General features: G+C 57.8%; 1 protein-coding gene across 5 annotated transcripts in view; it reads left to right on the forward strand.

Moving 5' to 3' along the window:
• Positions 1-6,106: 6,106 nt before the first annotated feature.
• The window catches only part of FGF1 (fibroblast growth factor 1), a 21,414-nt gene continuing 19,572 nt past the window's right edge, over positions 6,107-7,948 (forward strand). Inside the window, exon 1 of one of the 5 annotated variants that reach the window (XM_033517700.1) lies at positions 6,107-6,252. The gene's annotated coding sequence lies outside the window, so the exon portion shown is untranslated. Of the gene's footprint in view, positions 6,253-6,345; positions 6,366-7,948 lie in introns of those variants that run through there. The other 4 variants (XM_015641721.2, XM_015641720.2, XM_015641718.3 and 1 more) reach the window with 4 other exon arrangements.

Raw genomic sequence — 7,948 nt, forward strand, 5'->3', positions numbered from 1 at the left:
TGCATCCCCCAGTGTCACCTTTCCCTGTCCCCGTGTGGCCTCTGCCTGTCCTTGGCTCTGCACACCGTTCAGGACTCTCTGGGCTGTCGGAGGAGCACAGGGAGCGGTGACAGAACCAGAGGTGACCGAGAGGGTCCCCAGGGGCTGGGTGCGGTGGGGAAATCCCCGGAGGGCTGAGCCAGCCGGGCTGGAGGAGCTGGGAGGGCAGAACAGAGAGGCTGCAGCCCGGCTGACTTCCGAGAAAAGGGAGGAAAAACCAGAAAATGGATTTGCGTTTTTGAAGTTAATGATTATAAGAAGGAGCTGCCCAGCAGGGAGCTGTGCCAGTCTGTCCCTGTGTCAGTCTGTCCGTGTGTCCCTGTGCCAGTCTGTCCATGTGTCCAGCAGCCCAATGGGCAGTGCGGCTGTAGCTTTGAATTCAAGGAATTTTTGTCCCATCCTGAGCTGGACACTGCCCTGTGCTGGACACTGTCCTGGGCTGGACACTGTCCTGGGCTGGACACTGTCCCCCTGTGCTGGACACTGCCCTGAGCTGGACACTGTCCTGTGCTGGACACTGCCCTGTGCTGGACACTGTCCTGTGCTGGACACTGTCCCCCTGTGCTGGACACTGCCCTGAGCTGGACACTGTCCTGATCTGGATACTGTCCTGGGCTGGACACTGTCCCCCTGTGCCAGGAACTGTCCCTGTGCTGGACACTGCCCTGAGCTGGACACTGCCCTGGGCTGGACACTGTCCCCCTATGCCAGGAACTGCCCCTGGGCTGGACACTGTCCTGGGCTGGACACTGTCCCCCTGTGCTGGACACTGTCCTGGGCTGGACACTGTCCTGTGCTGGACACTGCCCCCCTGAGCTGGACACTGTCCTGGGCTGGACACTGTCCCCCTGTGCCAGGAACTGTCCCTGTGCTGGACACTGCAGCAGTTCCAGGGGGTCCCGAGGTGCTCCAGGCACCAGAGCAGCCCTGGGGGATCCCACGGGCACCACTGCCCACTCTGCCTGTGCCCAGCTGAGTGCCAGCTTGCCAGGGTCAGCACCGAAATGCCCATCCCCTCACAGCAGTCTCCTCTGCAGAGAGCAGTGGTCCCCTTCCCTACAAAGCTGTCCCCCAACAGCAGTCACAATTCCCAGTTAACAGGTCTGGCCCTGTTCATTCCCCTCCTGCCCTCGTCCCTTTGCTGTCCCCATCCCTCAGCCAAGGGCTGAGCCCATCTCACGCCTGTTTATATTCATGTGGCTTCTGAGATTTGGTTTGGAACCATAAAAATATGTTATTTACTGTACAATTAAATATTTGTTTCCTAGTGGGCTGGACTTGGGTGCCCTGTAGTTTCTACAATACCCTTTAAGCATGACTTGCACTCTTCCTCACCACCCTCCTTTTTGTACCTTCAATTCCCTCACTCCTTTGTGCCTTTATCAGCTGCAGGGAGGTTTGCCAGGGACTTCACATAGCTAAAAGTGAAACAAAAAAAAGGTGAAAATAACAACCCTAAAATTTTTAAAACTACTTTTAAATTGGCTTCATCTCTCACTTTTTCAGTGGGAAGAGCGGTGGCAAACCCAATGCAGAATATTTCTTAATTACTCAGGAGTAATTGCCCATCCATCAGCCCAGCCTGGGCAGCTGATTGCAGTGTTTCTAACGGTGGTGCCAGTGCTGTGACACACTGGAGGCTGCCACAGCCCGTGCTGCTGGGCTTATCTGCCCCACCAGCCCTGCCCAGGCTGCTGTGCTGAGCTCTGATGTTTCCAGCAGAGCCTGGCAGGGCAGGGCTGGGTTTCTGCCTGGTGCTCCCAGCACGGTGGCTGTTCCATGGGGATGGGAGCAGCTCGGTGTTTCTGTCAGGATGGCCACGCTGGATCCATGGTGTGATTTTTGGGAATGTCCTGTGCAGGGCCAGGAGCTGCACACAACAATCCTCATGGGTCCCTTCCAGCTCAGGCTCTTCCACAATGCTCTCATCAGGTGACTCTTAATTTTTCTGGGTTTTGGACATGCATCTCCTAAACCCAGTTGAGTGTAGAAACCCAAATGATTTCCTCACTTTTTTTCTGGAAGCAGGCGAGTTTCTCGTTCATTTGGCCCTTGCCAGTGGGGCTGTGGCCGCTCCCTGTCCCCACACAGCCGGACCCCGGCCATCCCCTGCCCTGCCCAGCCCCGCACTCAGCGCCCAGGACAAGGCCAAGCTGCGATTTGCCGGGTTAATTGCCAGGATGCCAGTGCAGGGGAGAGACAGAGATTCCTTTGTGCTGGCTCCAAGTGCCTCTGTTCCAGGAGAACGGCTTCTAACCGACCTTGCTTTGTGTGCCCAGCCCTGGCCTGACACTGTTTGCTGGGCTGACAAAGACAAAACCAGGAATTCTTGGAGATTTTGGGTGGTGAGGTATCTCCTGGAGCAGCTCTCAGACACAGGAGGCCCAGTTCTGTTTTCCTCATGGGTTCAGGTCAGAAAATCCAGCGGAGCTGACATTCTTGAGTGAGCCACCATGCTGGGGTCCCGGGGCTGTCCTCCCCTCCCTCCCTCACCCAGCGGGGAGAAAACCCCTTCTGAGGCAGCGAGGCAAAGAAAGATCCAGCAGCAGCACCCAGGGAGAGCTGGGATCCTCCAAGTCCATCCATCCCTGCTCCAGCCATGTCCAGCCCTGCAGCAGCAGCACCTGCAGTCCCACCGGCAGTGCCGGAGCACGGCCTCGTCCTGCTCGTGCCCAAATGAGGAGAGAAAAGTCTGTGTTGGTTGTCAAGCACATGGGAAATAAAAGAAAAGCCAGAGAGTGCCCAGCAGAGCCCAGGGAGCAGCTGGGACAGCTCTGAGGGGATGTTCACAGACAGGATTTTGCCACCTTTCCTCAGAGCCACCACTGCTGATGACAGACACTGCTCGGAGCCTTTTCCTTCCCCAGTGGGGAAGAAAGCTGCCTTGGCCTGGCTTCCAGGGAAGTGGGGCAGCTGCAAAGCTGTGGAAACCACACAACAATCAGAGGAAAGAGGAAAGTGAGGCTGATGAGCAGATGCTGGCTCCGGGCCTCACCTTGGGTGGGAGCTGGGAACAACCACAAAGGAGCGGTGGGTGATGCACCACATCCTGCCTGCAGGAATCCCCTGGGTGGCAGCAGGTCCCAAGGTCAGAAAGGTTAAAAGCAGCCAGAGCTGGATAACCTGAGCCTGAGGAGCCTCCTGGGCTCTCTGTGTTTAGATATTTATATATGCATATGTATTTGTATATATTTGTATTTATATGTAAGTGGCACAAGTGCCCAGAGCAGCTGTGGCTGCCCCTGGATCCCTGGCAGAGCCCAAGGTCAGGCTGGACAGGGCTTGGAGCAAGCTGGGACAGTGGGAGTTGTCCCTACCCATGGCAGGGGCTGGAACAAGTTGGGCTTTAAGGTTTCTTCCAATCCAAACCATTCCACAAGTCTGTGATTCTGTGCTTGGTAATTTTGGAAGACCGTGGTGAGGGAATAGCAAAATGCCCATGGGATCTCAGCAGCTCCTGGGGAAAGGCTGTGGCAGTGGATTGATGCTGGTCATGATGGAGCAGGAACTGTGGGGAGGAAACATCTCTGGGAGCCAGGGGAGAAGGACAAATGGATTCTGTCAAGTTAACTTGATCTATTTTTAGATAAAACTGTAATTAAGCCAGTAGTTGATAACAGCAGGACTTTTAAGGTAATGGGGCTTCTGTTACATATCTAAATGCAACGTGGCACATATTAAATGAATCAGGAGATGTCTGTTTTCCCTGGAATGTAATTACAGGGAGGCCTGCTCAGGGTATCCAGGAGAGCCCTTTGGGAGGCAGCTCTGGACTCTGAGCTCATGCCCAGCCAAGTAAACACCATCGGTTCAGTGTCTCAGGTCATTTGTTAAAATACAAAGCTGGGAGTCATTCCTCAGCTGGGGCTGCTCCCTCCTGGGAAACAGGGACTGGGAAACACCAAAGGGATCCTGGTGAAGGAGCCAGGACCGAGAGCCACGTTCAGGACAAACAGAGTCACTGTCCTGGGTCTGCCTGGGTGAGTGCCGGGTCCTGGCAGAGACCAGGGAGGGCAGGAGGATCTCAGTGAGGCTCAGGGGCAGAGCCCCGAGCCCACCCCTGCTCCTGCAGGAACAGAACCCACAGCTGGGGCAGCTACAGCGGCTTTTGGGAGCCCCCTGGGCCACCAGCTGCTCCCTGGGTGTGACAGCAGCGGTGCACAAGGACAGCTGTACCGCCTGCCACCGGCTCTGCTGCCACCCAGATGTGTTCCAGCTGTGGCTGCTGCACCCTCACCTGCACCGGCCTCAGAGAGCCCGTGGCTGCCAGATGTGCAGCAGCCAGACCAGCTGTGCCCCGCTCCAGCTGTGCCCGCCCCATCCAGCTGTGCCCGGCCCATCCAGCTGTGCCCGGCCCATCCAGCTGTGCCCGGCTCCAGCTGTGCCCCGCTCCAGCTGTGCCCCTGGCAGGGCCATCGCCCCCGCTTTGCCCCAGCTGTGCCCGCCCCATCCAGCTGTGCCCGGCTCCAGCTGTGCCCCGCTCCAGATGTGCCCCGCTCCAGCTGTGCCCGCCCCATCCAGCTGTGCCCCGCTCCAGCTGTGCCCGGCTCCAGCTGTGCCCGGCTCCAGCTGTGCCCGCCCCATCCAGCTGTGCCCCGCTCCAGCTGTGCCCCTGGCAGGGCCATCGCCCCCGCTTTGCCCCAGCTGTGCCCGCCCCATCCAGCTGTGCCCAGCTGCGCCTGCTGCGGCTCCGCGCTGCCCTCTGGCGGCCCCGGAGCCTCCCTGCGCCTCCCTCTCCTGCAGGATTTCCCCAGCTCCGTCATTTTAGTCACCATTTCCTTCATTAAAACCTCCCTTACCTTTATAAAGTGACTTTCCTCCCCACTTCCGTCTTCAATGATTGCTGAAAGGAAAATTGGCTTCGTAGTTCTAGTTACCAAAATTCAGCTTGTTATAATAAAAACCCAAATGTGGAGAGACTGTGAGAGGAAAGCTTTGGCCGGGTGAGAGTGCCCCTGAAAGGAGAGCACTTAGTAATGTCCGAGATCAATTCCTTATTTCACATAAAACTGGTTAATGGGAAGCAGGAATAAGAAAACAATTAAATAAGTCTTTAATACAAATAATACGATTTAATAGCTTTACATATTTAGTCTACATTCAATATATGTCATATACTTAATATATAGAATATTTTTTAAAAAAAAATAAAGACTCGGAAATGTGCTGAACAAATAAGTGATATCTAATTTTGGACCTGATTTTTTCTCATCTGTAGCACCCATTGAATGACCCATTTCTCTGTAACCCAAATCACACCCACCTCTGACTGAGGTGGGTCCCGTCCTTCACCTGCCCCTGGCAATTTGTAGTCAGTGTCTTTCCCTTTCCCTTTCCCTTTCCCTTTCCCTTTCCCTCTCCCTCTCCCTCTCCCTCTCCCGTCCCCCTGTCCCTGTCCTGTCCCATCCCCCTGTCCCTGTCCTGTCCCGTCTCCGTGTCCCTGTCCCTGTCTATCCCTGTCTGTCCCCATGTTCCTGTCTGTCCCTCTCCTGTCCCTGTCCCTCTCCTGTCCCGCATCAGAGGGTTGATGGCAGTGCCCGGGGCCGGGGCTCGCCGCGGTTCATTCCAAGGCTGCTGCACGCTCCGAGCATATTTTTAATTATTTATCTCCCGCCAGCTTCCTGCCAGGCTGCTCTGGGGGAAACGGGCACGAAGAGGGGAATAAATGGTGCCGGGGTACTCGGATCCTGCAGCCGAGCCGGTGCCAGCCCTGGGATGGAGAGTGACGGGCACGGGGCACTCACCGCCGCTCCCATCAGTGCTCCATCCCTTTAGGGACATCCCTTCTGTCCCCAGGGCTGGAAGGGACAGAAAGGACAGGACAGGGAGAGGGCTGGTGGCAGGGTTTGTCCCTCAGGCGGGCGCGCAGAGCTCCTGGAGCGGCCTCCGGGAAAGGGGGAGGCTGGATCCAATCCTTGTCTTTCACCTGGGCTGGAGTCCAGCCCCAAAATAGCCGTCCAAAAACAAGATCACATGAGAGGAAAAAAATAGCAAGGCGAAGGATTATCCATCCACAGTTCCCTGTCCTATGTGGGCGCCGAGCCGCGCCCGCCCCGGGGCCGCTCCGCCGGGCCGGCTGCGGTCCCGCGATCCCGGCAGGAGCCGCCCGGCTCCGGGGCTGGAGCGAGGGCCAGGGAGAGCCCGGCACATCCCCGCTCACCTCCGGGCAGCTCGGCAGCGCTGCTGCCCCCAGCGCACCTGGAGCCTCCTCGGGTGAGTGCCTTTTCCAGCATCCCGCACTTCCTGCGGCGGCAGATCCCCGGCGCCTTCGCACTCCTCTCCCGCGGGGTTTGCAGCACGTTCCTGTTTCCACGTGTGTGCTGCAGGTGGGGTTTCCTTCTCCTCTGCCCCGGGAGCTGGCAGGGGGCAGGAGAGGGCTCTCACTTTGGTGATGTTCCCAGCTCGTACTGGGCTGAGCGGTGCCCGCCCGGTCTTCCAGGAATATCAGGAGGGATGGAACCAAAGCCCAGCACTGGCGGATCCCGTGGGTCTCACTCTAAACTCGCAGGAAGATTTGCTTAAGTGGTTTCTGCTGTGGGACCGAGTTTTAGGGGTATGTGGAGCCCCCGGGGCAGCGGGGCTGGGGCTCAGCTGCCCCCACGGGCACGGCCCGAGTGTGGGGCCAGGCAGGGAAGCGCCTGCAGCTTCCTGGGGCTCCGTGGTTAATTATTCACCGTGATTGCAAACGGCCCCGGGAGGTGTGTGACACTGACGGGACAGCGAGGGGAGAGGGTTCCTCCTGCCGGCAGGGGCAGGACAGGAACTGCAGCAGCAGCCACACATCAAATTCACCCCGAGAGCCCGAGAAACACCGCAGGCACCTGCTGCAGGTCCTGCTGCCACTGCCCAGGCACGGCTGGACTGGGGAGGGCAGGGAGGAGACAGAGCTGCTGCCAAGGCAGTGCCCCCACCCCTGAACAGACCCCATCCCTGCAGTGTCCCCATCCCTGCAGTGTCCCCAACCCTTCAGTGTCCCCATCCCTGCAGTGTCCCCATCCCTGCAGTGTCCCCATCCCTGCAGTGTCCCCAACCCTTCAGTGTCCCCTTCCCTGCAGTGTCCCCATCCCTGTACTGACTCCATCCCTGCAGTGTCCCCATCCCTCTGGCTCTCAGTGCAGGGCCCCGGGTCCCTGCAGAGCTGTGGGTGTCTGGGTTTTGAGCCTCTCCCCCGTGCCCAGCGCAGATCCTGCTGCCCGGGTCCGTGTTTGCTCTGTGTCTGCCTCGCTCCGGCTCTTGGCTCCATCCCGGGGCCATCAGCCCCCGGGACAGGCAGGAAGGACGCGAATTTGGCAAGACACCAAAGCACCGCACCAGAGCTGCTGAATGCCAGCCACAACTGGGGCAAGGGCAGCCGGGCCAGTGGGGAGGGCTGGGCTGCAGGGAGGGGCAGCCCCTGAAATAAGGGGGGTTTTCCTTGAGTGAGAAAATGGACCAGTATTTCCTAATCTTCCTCATGGCCTCACAACCCTTTGGCCCATCAGAGCCTGAGGCAAAGCCTGGCCTGCTCTTCTGTTAAGATTCAGGAATGTTTGGTTATATCTGCTTTTTATTTTCTGAAAAAGCAGGAGGAAATCTTGGGTGGGATTATTCAAAATAAAGGGCGCAGAAATGTGTATTGATATATCCGGAAAGCTCCGAATCCACCTGCGCTGTGGGGAGCGTTAGGAGCTGTCCCCAGCAGGCGCTGGTAACCACAGTCAACTCGGGAATGTTTTATCCAAACGTCTGGGCCCGGGCATTTCCAGCCCGGAATGCCTGTCCAAACACACTGCTTCCACGTGAGCCGCCACTAAAATCCTGTTCTGAGCCAGCTTTAGATAACGCAGCCTGAACATCACCGCACCAAAGGGCTCGTGGAGCCCGGCCAAGCGCTCAGATCATCGCTCGGGCTCCGGCACTGCCTCATTAG

Source organism: Parus major, chromosome 13 (assembly GCF_001522545.3).
Source record: "Parus major isolate Abel chromosome 13, Parus_major1.1, whole genome shotgun sequence".
NCBI classification, from domain to species: domain Eukaryota; kingdom Metazoa; phylum Chordata; class Aves; order Passeriformes; family Paridae; genus Parus; species Parus major.